Genomic DNA, 12626 nt, shown 5'->3' with positions numbered 1-12626 from the left:
CACTGTAGCGGTACCTATTTATCTACTTGCACTTGGACGTGCTTTCGAACTGCTAGGTTGGCAGGAGCTGGGACCAAGCAACGGGAGCTCACCCCATCGTGGGGATTCGAACTGCCGACCTTCTGATCAGCAAGCCCAGGCTCTGTGGTTTAACCCACAGTGCCACCCGTGTCCCTAGACCCTTCCCCAATTACATATGAGTAACTGAGAAGCCATCACAGGCTGCTTATGATGACATGTGCTCCATACATTTAAAGCACTATGACACCACTTTAAACAGTCCTAGCTTCCCGCTAAGTATTCTGGGAGATGTAGTTTGATTAGGGTGCTGATAGTGGGTCGGAGACTCTTGCTCCACTCACAGAGCCACAATTGCCAGAGTGCACCGTGAAGATGCACTGATTGTTAAACCACTGTTTAAAGTGGCGTGGTGCTGCTTTAAATGTACAGTGCAGATGGAATCAGAAAGTGGTGTAGCGGTTAAAGCGTTGGACCCAGGCGTGGGAGACCCAAGTTCAAAACTGCCCACCCAGCCCTGGAGCTCAGTGGAGCAGTCTCTCAGCCTAACCTACCTTGCAGAGCTATTGTGAGCATAAAGTGGGGGTGGGCCTACAGCCCTTTAAGCTGCTTGGAGGAAAGGTGGGGTAGAAATGGCATAAATTAATAAATGTAAAGATGAGAATGCTTATCCACACCCTGTTACAGGATGTTCCCTCTTCTTCTTCTTCATGCTCTGTTTGCGGTTCAGACTGGGGGGAATTCACAGTGCAGATGCTAGACAAGGATTAAAATAGCCTAAGTCCCACGGAAGTCAAGGCAGTGATGGCTGTTGGCGATGAATGAGAGATCAGTACCAAGATGGGTCTGCGAGCATTTAGCAGATCCTCTTTTTATCACAACATATGGACCGAAATCTTTTATTGTGGTTTTCAAGTTTTCTCTATCTTACAGTTAAGAGATGAGTAACGAGTTAAAGAATGAGTCATTAGCTCGCTTGCATTTGGCATTTTTTGCAAGTTAGCTGCAGCTGGCTAGGCACTGGCCGGTTGGTTTCATATTTCCCATTGACATCTTTTCCCGGAAGCGTTTGACTGTGAACCTAAATAATCCTGGGGCGGGGGAAGGGGAGAGCATGAGAATGAGCTCGTTTAGCATTCCTTCCCTGATCCTATGATATGGCCCAACTGTCTGGAGGACAAACAAACAAAATGATTATGGTAGCATCCGAGGGTCATCATGGTCTGAACACCTCTGCTTGCCACATAGAATCATAGAATCATAGAGTTGGAAGAGACCACAAGGGCCATCCAGTCCAACCCCCTGCCAAGCAGGAAACACCATCAAAGCATTCTTGACATATGCCCGTCTAGCCTCTGCTTAAAGACCTCCAAAGAAGGAGACTCCACACACTTCTTGGCAGCAAATTCCACTGTCAAACAGCTCTTACTGTCAGGAAGTTCTTCCTAATGTTTAGGTGGAATCTTCATTCTTGTAGTTTGAATCCATTGCTCCGTGTCTGCTTCTCTGGAGCAGCAGAAAACAACCTTTCACCCTCCTCTATATGACATCCTTTTATATATTTGAACATGGCTATCATATCACCCCTTAACCTTCTCTTCTCCAGGCTAAACATACCCAGCTCCATAAGCCATTCCTCATAAGGCATCGTTTCCAGGCCTTTGACCATTTTGGTTGCCCTCTTCTGGACACGTTCCAGCTTGTCTGTATCCTTCTTGAACTGTGGTGCCCAGAACTGGACACAGTATTCCAGGTGAGGTCTGACCAGAGCAGAATACATTGGTACTATTACTTCCCTTGATCTAGACGCTATACTCCTATTGATGCAGCCCAGAATTGCATTGGCTTTTTTAGCTGCTGCATCACACGTGTTTGAAGAGCACATCTTCCAGAAGGTAGGTTCAAGGTGGGTCTTTGTGCCCTGCAACAAGACCTTCGGGTGGTATTGCTTCATCACTTCCAAGGCTCAGTGGAGCCAAGGCTGATGTCAGTTTAGCCTCAGGATCCCATATCAGTTCTGGAAACAAGGGCATAATAATGTATGCATATTAAAATGTATGTCTTTCTCTTACTTAGCAGATTCAAAGCAGACAACCACAACAATTGGCTACTATTGCCATTGAAAACCATTGAGACAGCAGAAACACCGCAAATATAAAATATGTTACAGACCTAGAACGTTCTTCTGTAACGGTAGTTCTATGAAAGGCAGGAACACCCATTATATCCAGATTTAGGAATTCAAATATTTGAGCATATTTCTAAATTAACAAACCTGATTCTCCCCAGGCCCTTCAGCTCTTTTCTCTTTTTTTACTGCCTCAAAATTCCTCCATAAAGATCTTATTGATTTCCTATTGGTTGCAGTCAGATCATTGGTAGCCAGAGACTGAAAAACATCGATGCAGAGGTGATTGCCTCAGGCACATTTTCCTGGGAAGGTGTGCTGCTCATGCTCCCCTGCACCGCTTTGCAAGGCAGGGATCTGATCAGGTCCAAGCCTTTGCAAAGCGGCGTTGAGGCTGGAATGATCATTCCAGCCTCACAAGGCAGCTTGGGGCTGGTGTTACTCCAGCGGTGAGGGCTGGGCTGGCGTGTGGCGAGCTCCTTTTTACCTGTGCGCCTGGGCCATTAAGACACAATCCACCACTGTATGAGCATGTTTTGCATCCTGATCTCATGGAAAGATTAATGTGTGATATGCTTAGAGTACATCTCCAAGTGTGACTCGAAGTCCCCAGATTTGCATGGCTCCCTCCAGGTGGCGGGGGGGGGGGCGGCTTGAATCCCCAGGTGGGCGAGAGTGCGATTAAAAATTAATAAAATAAATAAAACAAAATAATAAATCAAAACAAAAAAAAGAAGACTTTGCATACAGTTTGCAAGCTCGGCCCAGCAGGAGGTGGCTGCAAATAATAGCATTCTAGACAATCGAGGCAGGGGCGGCCTGCCCTTCTCCACTCCCCTCTCCCAATTAACCTCCATCTCCAGGGCCTGGCCATGTGACATCTCCACGGGTCACCCTTAGGTCTCAGGTTTGAGCCCTGAATTCTCAGGGTCTGGTATGCTCCTGACCTGGCAACCCTAGTAGAAAGCAAGGAGCCAAACTGCATCTAACCAATCAGGAATGGTACAGTTTCCGCTCCTAGCTTTCATAAATGCTTCTCTTGAGAGTTCACAACCTCCAGTGACGCACACTGGGTTTCGGAGGGGGCTGAATCAGTTTGTTGTTTTACTTGTTGTTTATCTGATTTTCGGAGCTTATCACTTCTTCCCAACCATATATTGCAATGGCACACAAGAAATCTGTAATTGCTTGTTTTGCTATCTTTGTCCTCTAGTGTGCTGCAAATTGCAGAATAAAATTATTTTCTTACTTTAAAAAACTGATTTGGAATGCCTTGTGGGAAGCGGTTCATAAATCAAATAAGTAAATAAATAATCCAGAAACATCTGAAGAGACACAGATTCCCTATCCCTGATTTAACGGATCTACCTAAACATCACATTCTGTGCTCATGATAGACAGCAAGCAAGGAGCAGGCAATTGATTGTTGATGCCACAGATCTCTATAGACAAGAAGTAAATAATTATTCTGTGGCTTTCTTCTTTGTCCTTTGACTGTAAAAGCTTTGTATTTGTTTTTATAGAATCGTAGAGTTGGAAGAGACCACAAAGGCCATCCAGTCCAACCCCTGCTGAGCAGGAAACACCATGAAAGCATTCTTGACATATGCCTGTCAAGCCTCTGCTAAAGGCCTCCAAAGAAGGAGACTCCACCACATCCTTGGTAGCAAATTCCACTGCCGAACAGCTCTTACTGTCAGGAAGTTCTTCCTAATGTTTAGGTGGAATCTTCTTTCTTGTTTTACATTGCAAAGGAGCCCATGAGTTCCAATCAGTGACAGAGACAGAGTTGTATTAGCTGCTGACTTTGCGTCTTTGTCCTAGTATGCATCACACCACCCTGTGATCTTTTTTTGCCCATGTTAACCTAATTTTCGCCCGCAAAGAGCTTCCTGAATTACCACTGCAGCATTCTGCAGACTGGTTTTCGTCTGTGTTCTCTATCAGTAGGTGTTTTTTCCCCTCCTGCCCTCTTTTTTTGTTTAATATCAACCCCAAGGAAGAGTTCTGTGAAGTTCAAAAGCTGGCCTTGGACCATAGGAAGATGCCTTATTATACGAAGGGTGGATCTACACACAGGAAAAAAACCCGCTACAAATAAGCCAGAAATTAAATTGTTATAACAAAAGGGGGGAGGAACCTATGTAAAAACTGCATAGAAAATTTGCTTGCTCTCTGGTGCCATCTGGTATGCTTATAACACATTCAAAGCATTGTTTTTGACTAATGTACCTGAGCCCTGAGGCAGCCCATCTAGCTCATACTATCTACATGGACCGGGGATTCTGGCAAGGGACATTCCCATGTAGAGATGCCAGGGATTGAACCAGGCACCTTCTGTGTGCAAAGCCATTGCTCTACCTCCAAGCTACAGTACAGGCCTTCCTTGAAAACATAAACCTGCTGCTTTGTAGTCTGAAATTGACTTCCTTTCCCACTCTGCTTTTAGACTCAGTTAGTTGCAATTTTTTGAAAATTCGAAATGCAGTTTTAGGACCAGACAATTTACTGTTGACTGACAAAACTTGTCTACAATGTGTTTAATTACCAAAGCTTCTGCGTCGTTAATTTCTTCCTATTCAAAGTAGCAGCGTTATTATTGATGAACAGTCCCTTAATGACAGCTTAATTAATCATTCCCTGTTCCTTGGGGGAAAGGGACTTATTCAACTGCTTTCCTTTCATTATTATTTTTTCTTCATAGCAAAAGAGCAAAAATTAAATTAGCAAAATAATTTAAAAGGACAAGAAAACTGTAATTAAAGCATATCCCCCCCTCTACTGCATAGAACAGGAACTAAGAACTTAGTGTACAACTAAGCAGGTAGCAATCAGGAATGCTACAGCCACCCGAAACAGGAAGCAATTAAAGGCGTAGCAGATGCGAAGCAAGGAGGAAGCTAATAATTGTAGGAGACGTTTGTCTAGCAAGACTTATGTCTCAGTCAGCATTTCAGAAGGAAGGGACACAGGTGGATAATATAGGGCTACACCAAGTGTTGCATCAAAGCACCTTTTAAATTCCGCTCTTGGTTCATTGCAAAAATGCAGTGTTATACTGTGGAAGCCACTGTCCCATTAGAGTGGTTCACATGAACCCACTCAAATGCTGAAAGCTTGCAAAGAGGGCATTGCAGCTATTCCTGCCTCCTCACAGACAGTGGCCATGCATTCGGTGGCTGTGTGAAGCAAGCCTACTGGCATATGCCATACGCATTGGGGGGGCCCTCCTCCATGGGAGACGGAACCTGGGCCAATCAGGATTCATGCCTCCCTACCCCTAGGAGGAGCCCCATCTGTGCACATCAGTATCTGTGAAAAGTGCTCTGTCCACATACATCAGAATGCCACAGTGTGTGCAGCTGGCACACCTGTTGGTGTGATCCCTCCATGTGCACACCTGAGGGGTTTGCATGTGTTTGTCCCCTCCTGTTGTTGAGGTGTGCAGTTGGTCATAGTTACCATATACACCATCTGATGTCCAAAGCTGGAGAGACAAGGTAAGTTTCACAGGCTTCTGAAGTGCTGAAATAAATTATTTAGCATGAGCTAATAATGGGACAAGCTAATAATGGGACAACCTGCCAACCTAGCAGTTCGAAAGCACGTCAAAATGCAAGTAGATAAATAGGAACCGCTACAGCGGGAAGGTAAACGGCGTTTCCGTGTGCTGCTCTGGTTTGCCAGAAGCGGCTTTGTCATGCTGGCCACATGACCTGGAAGCTATACGCCGGCTCCCTCGGCCAATAATGCGAGATGAGCGCGCAACCCCAGAGTCGGTCACGACTGGACCTAATGGTTAGGGGTCCCTTTAATAATGGGACAGAGTGGAAATGGTGGAGGTTGTGTGTGTGTGTGTGTGTAGATATATGTGTGTATGTAGCTATATACCGTATAAACACATCACGGTTATACATATCAGCTCCGCCACACCATAGTCAACTCTAATTAAATTAAATACAGTCTTTGTCTTCAGACCAAACTGGGAGCATGCTATTGCAAAACCACTAAGTGGCACTGCATTCCAATGTTGGTTAGTTTGTGAATGCTTAAAGAATTCTCCTGAATTTAGTCCCCATGAATTATAGGGACATCCTGTTACCATAGCTGCCAAGTTATCCCTTTTTTAAAGGGATTTTCCCTTATGCTGAATAGGCTTCCTCGCGAGAAAAGGGAAAACATGGCAGCTATGCCTGTTACATATCCTCCAACATTTCTCTGATGGAAAAAGGCATGCCTAGTGCTATTTTTCTAGAAACAGAGATGCTGGAATGCCTTCCTTGTTCTCTTATAAAGGCAATAGCACCCACCTGAGAGGTGCTGGAACCGACTTCCGGTGAGTTCTGGCTGGAAAAAAAGCCCTGATCCTAAGGAAAAGCAGGACATTCTGGAATCAAATCAGAATTTGGGATGGCTTCTGTAAATCCCAGACTGTCCCTGGAAAACAGGGACACTGGGAAAGTCTGTGTTATGCATTCTCTTCAACTTCAGGTAACAATACTGTGAATTTAGTCAGAAGGAGCAGCTAGGTAAACACCATTTTATTGGTGACAGGCAATATGGGGGGCATTGTGTGAAGGACAGAAAAAAGGCATCATATTAACAGTTGTGATGTTTTGAAGTTAGGCTTTTGTGTGTGTGTGTGTGTGTGGTGGAAAGTTGGTCATCAGTCCTGAAGCTAGACCCACAAGTGGCTGAAATAGCACAGCCATTTCCTATTACCAGCATATTCCAGTCACATCATGCATTGATTAGTCCTGCCACCTCTCTCACACTTTGAACAGCAGATCCTTTAAAAGAAGCTATGCCACTCTCCCTCTTCCTTTTTTCATTATTCTACTCAATTTCATTTGCAGTGATGTTTCCCAAATGCAGTTGGCACACTCTTTGCAATAACACATTTTGCAAATAAGCCCCACTTTGCTCCCCTCCTTGGCAAGCTAATCAGCACTTTACAACCCATCTGAGCCTCTTTACAAGCTAATTGATGTTTTGCCATGCATGTCACCTCCTTTCCCAAGCTATTTTTTGCACCAAGGATGGGGGGGGGGGAATTCCTGCTCAGGGAAGATGCTATGACAGTTTGGTGGTGGTGGTTGTTCTCTGACATTGTCTTGTTCAGCTCTAAGAAACTATCGAAAAGGAAGCCCTCAACTTAAATGATGGCAGAAGTGCCAGGTAGACTTTTTGCTGACTTCATTGTTGGTAGAACATGCATTTCCCCCTGACATTTCAAGGAGTTCTCTAACAGGCTTGGCTGGTACCAGAAATGGGTGGGTGGGGGATTGGCAAACCCAATAGTTCACACCTCCAGCTCACTGGCATTAGTTGACCTTTGTGGTTACTTAAAGGAAAGGCATTTCTTCACATACGAATTATAACTGCGCAAAAAAAACCCTGCATGTCACATTAAATAAACTACAACATATTTCACGTAGGTGCATTTTTAAACTATTGTCACTACGTGGGAACGTGCAATCCAGGTCAGGACCATAGTAGATGGGTTTAGCTCTTTCTTCCCCTGCTGTGGGGCCAACAAAAATCCCCTCTCCCGCTCTCAGGGCTGGCTCAGCTGCAGTTCAGCACAGATCCTTTATTCAGAGAGGGGGAAACCAAACAGAGAGCTCCACGGACAGGACGAGCTTGGTGAGGCAGTTGCCAGAACTGAGGATCTGAGCCTCCTACTTCCTCCTAAGGCTCCTCCCCAGCCGGCTGCCTTCCCAACAGTTGCAAACTCCTTTGGAGAGGGGCTCTGTGTGCCTTTTGTTCTGCTACATGTAACACCCTCCTTCTTCTTGAGGACAGAGGAGGAAGGGAGAAGGAAGCAATGGCAGGTGGCTGGGGATCTCAGCCTCCTCAGTCTCACTTAAACCTGTTGCTTGCTCAGCCTCCAACCCGTCTGCATTCCTTCCTTCCTTCCTCTGACCTGTCTCCTGCATCCCACCATCATTCTCCCAGCTTGGGGGCCTTCCCACGCTGATGATTCCCTGTGGGGTTCCCCGGCTGCAGCCTCCCACCATCCCTCCTCATCTAGCCAGTCCCTGACACCCACATGGCTGCAATTTGTCTTGGAAGGAAAGCTTTCATTGGCACCAATGGGGGCTTAGTTTCTAAAGGAAATTGCAGCTTTGGGGGTTGGGTAGCATGTTTGTCCAGGGCCAAAGTAGGAGAGAGAATACAGTGCCCCTGCCATGGCAGCAACTGCTTAAAACTGAACCTACTTTAAATGCCGAAGCACATTTAACATAGCATATTGTTTGGCTCTGAATCATAAACCAGAAATTAAAAATAATGGCAAAAAAAAATCCTAAGCATGCTCATTTGAAAGCATGTTTTCATCCAAATCTCCCCCAAAAGGATAGTGGAACAAAATGGGATCAATGGTTTATCAGGGACAAGTATCCTCACAACCCCATAAAAAAAAACAGCCTAAGGGAAGTTAGAGCAGATGCAAAACTGATTTTTCAGTTGTTGCCCTGGATCAGAGCAGGGTAGAGATGGCAAAGTGGTGAACCTCTAGATGTTGCCGTACTACAACTCCCAACACCCCTAACCAGAACAGGATAGCTGTCAAGTTCTCCCTTTTTAAAAGGGAAATTCCTTTATGCTGAATAGGCTTCCTCGCGAGAAAAGGGAAAACTTGACAGCTATGTTGAACAGCCAATGGTCAGGGGTGACAGGAATAGTAGTTCAGCCATATTTAGAGAGCCACAGGTTAGTCAACCCTGGAATAGGATACAGTTGTACTGAATGGAGAGAGGCTGCTTTCGACTTGCCCTGGCTGCTTTTAAAAAACACAACTTTTAAAGGGCATCCACTCAGAATTAAGTAAGTGCAGACCCATTGATTTCAAGACAGCTTAATTTCCCATTTGAGTGATGCCAGCCATTCTGAAGACCCGACTCCTGAACAAAACAAGGAGCTTCCCCAGGAAAAATGTAATTAAAAGCTAGCCTTGATGGCATGCTCACCATCAGATGATCAATAGCAGTCGGCCCTGATTTGCCTTACTTTTCTTTGCTCCAGCGCAGATTTAAACCTTAGGGAAATGTCTGTGGCTTTTGTTCAACCAAAGGGAGCTTGCTGGGGGAAATAAGTCAACTTAACAATTCTGGGGATACCCTGGTGTCCCTCAGAGAGCCTCTTCCTCTCAGCTTGATGTGGCTCCCAAAGGGGTCATAAGGGAAGCCCCAAAGATGTGGTGTCTTTTGTTTCTAGCCACACCCACCAGAATTGGGGTACAGTGCTAGCATTTTCTTCAGTCAAGGTGTTAAGAATAAAAGAATTTCTCTGACAAAAAGCTATTTTTTCTTTCTTGCTGCTCCTCACTAGTAATTCTTCCCTTTAAATCTTGTTCGAGAAATATTTCTCAAGCTCAACCGAATGACCAGGTACTTTTAGTTTGATACAACGCTGTGCAGTAAATTTGATTTTACTACATACATAGCAAAATAGGGAAGGGCCATAGCTCAATACTGTAGTAGAGCATCAGTTTTTCATGTGGAAGGTTCTAGGTAGAGCTGGGAGAGAACTCTGCCTGAAACCCTGGGGATACTGAGCTAGATGGACCAATGGTCTGACTTGGTATAAGACAACTTCCTGTGTTCCCTATGTTCTGACACTAGACTATCAGGAACAAATGAATAAAGGCATATGCAAAGACTATCAACAGCTGCCATAGATAGCACATAATGTTCTGCATTTCCATTCCCTCACCATGACTCTTGTTTTGGTTTTTCCCCTCTTACAAAATTGGGAAATGAAATTAAAAAATTCAATACGGAACGTAAACACAGCATTTCACTTACACTTTGTTCGCCTGCGCCTCGTGTTTACTTTCCCGATAGAAACCTTCCTAGACACCGGATACTCCTGGCATGATAAATAAATATTATCTTTAAATAGAAGACCTACATCACCGCAGACGTAATACAGTGAAATAAAGAACACCCCATATGATCACCATAAATAACAAACAGCAACTTATCAGTACACGCCTGTCAATCCGGCAATACGCTTTCAACTGCCTAAGTGGGAACGTTTCAACCCCAAACTGCATGTAAAAGCAGAATCTTCTCAGATGGCAGATAAAGTCTGATTTAAAAGGAATCTGTTTTTGTGCCTTTTACTCTGTTCGTAGAGGTCCCAGTTTTTCCAGAATGAACCCCCAAGGATATTTGCAGAGGAGGAAAGAACCCAAAAGGGCTGCTTGCAAAAGCGAACAGCCGTGTTCACCTCCTCACAAGTAGGACCGGGGTGATAAAGGGCTCTGCGCAGCCTTATGCCCCACCACCTCCGGCCCTGACAGCGTTGACCCCATCCCTGGAGGACCACATATTCAGTGTCTGTGTGAAGAGCAACTATATGCTTATAGTGAGAACAGTAGGAAGCTGCCTTAAATCAAGACAATGACTGCTGCATTCCTCAACCTTGGATCCCCAGACATTGTTGGACTGCAGTTCCAATCATCTCCTTCTCATGGACCATGATTCCCATCATCAGCTTAGCCAATGATCTAATAAGAGTTGCAGTCCAACTACCTCCAGGAACCCACTGGTCTACACTGACTGGCAGCAGCTCTCCAGGATTTCTCCCAGCCTTATTTGGAGATGCTGAAGATTGAACCTGGGGCCTTCTACATGCAAAGCAGATGCTCTACCACCGAGCTGTGGCTCTTCCTCTAAATTGTAAGCACACAGGGACTCCTCCATTGCAATAGGAACTCTGATAGGCTAAAGTAAACTATGAAAATCTACATGTGGAACTGCTTCACACTAATGTCAAATGAATGACCGCCTAGGGACATGTTTAGGATACACATTCCTCATATCCTCCCCCCCCCTGCATTCATTAAAAATGTGTGCATGATATATATTTTGGACACTATTAGCGTGAAGTGTGCTAAGGGCAAGTTCATGCATGCATGCATGCTGTAGACCTAGAATGGAGAATTGGTGGCCCTTCAGATGTCCCTGGACCATTGCCCATGATGGAGGAAGCTGATGAAAGTTGTACTTCAACCAATGCTGGAGGGCCATAGGTACTCCAATCTGTGCTCTGAAATGCCTAGTCAAGGCAATGTATATACAGTGGTACCTCAATTTACGAACTGAATCCGTTCCGGAAGTCCGTTCCTAAACCAAAACCATTCTTAAACCGAGGCACGCTTTCCCTTATGAGGCCTCCCGGCACTGGTGCCCTTCCACCGTTCGGATTCCGTTCTTAGACCGAGGTAAAGTTCTCAAACTGGGACACTACGTCCGGTTTTGCGGAGTTTGTAAACCGAATCGTTCGTAAACAGGGCTGTTCTTAAACAAACCAAGGTACCACTGTATATATGGCCTGCACACACCTGGACACAGTCTAGCAAACCACCCACTGAAAAGACTCCAGTATGAACTGTACAAAGCTACGTTTTCCCAACACGCAGCTGCTATTTAAAAGCCAGGCTCTAAGAACCAATTAATTTTCACTACAAAGTAATATCCTACTCAGCTCGTCTGAGCTGCAGTTCTAGAATGTTTAACCAACTCAGCATTGAGTGGTATGCCAGTTATCATGTGAAAGTAAAGTTATTCATTTTTTCTCAACAGCTGTGGTTGAAAACTCCCAGATTCCAAAAGAATATGCACTGCTCATCATGACCGTGGTTTCATACGAAACATGTGGTGTTGCGGCTACAGTGTTAGACTTGGACTTTGTAGAAAAGAACAGTGGCTTCGTTGGAAGGGTGGGCCTGGATATCAGTTTCAAAGTAAAGTCATAAGGGAAATGGTCCGATGGAAATAGTCTAATCTTTAGAATGAAAAGCAGAGTAATTTATGGTGCTGCAGTTGGAATATTAGCTGCCATGGAAGATGCTAAATAAATCTCAGCGAGAGGAAGTGGTGTGATACTGTTCCCTTTTCCACACCAAACCTTTGCCCTTTCCAGGATGTCTCAGGGTAGTGTGAAAAGTGGAGGCGCTTGTCAGCTCTCAGTAATTTCAGTCTATCCCGGGCACCCCCAAACTGCGGCCCTCCAGATGTTTTGGCCTACAATTCCCATGATCCCTAGCTAACAGGACCAGTGGTTGGGGAAGATGGGAATATCCACTTGGAATTCTTATTGTTTATTTACTACATAGATGCCAAAATGTCTCCTAAACAGTTAAGTGACTTCGAAGCCATTCTAGCCATCCCTTCTGACTTCAACCTGTTGTGTGTGTGTGTGTGTGTGTGTGTGTGTGTGTGTAAGACCACACCTAAATATTGGTATAGTAAGGATAGAATCTGCTCTTAAGGCAGAACGTAAGACAGAACATAACAACCCAGCTGAATCTGATGAAAGGGTAGGGATCAATGGCTCTGTCATTTTTCGGTTCTGCCCATTTCTCATTTTTGCAGTCGTAAATTCAGACCTCCAGATTTCTGCAGCAATTTCCTTTTTTTAAAAAAAAACCACCTTATGAAAAAATTTCAGCGTTTAAAGAACATAAGAA

Source organism: Zootoca vivipara, chromosome 9, assembly GCF_963506605.1.
Source record: "Zootoca vivipara chromosome 9, rZooViv1.1, whole genome shotgun sequence".
Lineage (NCBI taxonomy): Eukaryota > Metazoa > Chordata > Lepidosauria > Squamata > Lacertidae > Zootoca > Zootoca vivipara.
This window is presented reverse-complemented; position numbering follows the sequence as displayed.